This window comes from Mytilus trossulus, chromosome 12 (assembly GCF_036588685.1).
Source record: "Mytilus trossulus isolate FHL-02 chromosome 12, PNRI_Mtr1.1.1.hap1, whole genome shotgun sequence".
In the NCBI taxonomy this organism is placed as follows: Eukaryota; Metazoa; Mollusca; class Bivalvia; order Mytilida; family Mytilidae; genus Mytilus; species Mytilus trossulus.
The window spans coordinates 59,571,910-59,573,109 of NC_086384.1; positions in this window are offsets into that span (position 1 = coordinate 59,571,910).

Here is a 1,200-nt window from a genome sequence, read left to right on the forward strand (position 1 = left end):
TAAACCACAATATAATACAATGGACAGCAATATAGCGATACAATAACAAACATTTTTTGTTCTCATCAATTAAGGGTGCCAGCATGTCCTCCTTTTATTCAAAATATTGATACGTAGCAAAAATTTCAGTAGTTTGTATACCTCATGCTGACTTGTACAACAAAATTATTTGACCGCATTGACCAAAACTGACCATATGTGCACTTTAATTTGTAAATATATATACCCGCATCTAAATATATAGTGAATCAGCCATATTTTTTATGTCAGGATTCATTGTATAATACAATGGACAGAAATATTGCAATACAATAACAACAAATTTTTGGTTTGCATACATTTAGGGTGCCAGCATGTCCTCCTTTTTTTCAAAATATTTATACGTAACAAAGTTTGAGTAGTTTCGATTCCTCATTCCGACTTGTACAACAAATATTTTTGATCGCATTAACTAAAACTGACCATATGTGCACTTTAATTTGTTAATCTATATACCCGCATAGTAAATCAGCCAATTTTTTTTATGTCAGGATTCAATGTATAATACAATGGACAGCAATATTGTTATACAATAATAACAAATTTTTGTTCGCATAAATTTAGGGTGCCAGCATGTAATCCTTTTATTCAAAATATTGATACGTAACACAATTTCAGTAGTTTTGATACCTCATGCCGACTTGTACAACAATATTATTTAATCGCATCAACCAAAACTGACCACACATGTATGTGCACTTTAACTTGTAAATCTAAATACCCGCATAGTAAATTAGCCATATTTTTTATGTCAGGATTCAATGTATAATACAATGGACAGCAATATTGCAATACAATAACAAACAATTTTTGTTCGCATCAATTAAGGGTGCCAGCATGTCCTTCTTTTATTAAAAATATTGATACGTCACAAAAATTTCAGTAGTTACTATACCTCACTCTGACTTGTTCAACAAAATTATTTGACCGCATCAACCAAAAACTGACCGTATGTGCACTTAAATTTGTAAATCTATATACCCTCATAGTAAATCAGCCATATTTGTAATGTCAGGATTCAATGTATAATACAATGGACAGCAATATTGCAATACAATAACAAATTTTTGTTGGCATCAATTTAGGGTGCCAGCATGTCCTCCTTTTTTTCAAGATATTGATACGTAACAACATTTTAGTAGTTTTGATACATTTTACCTC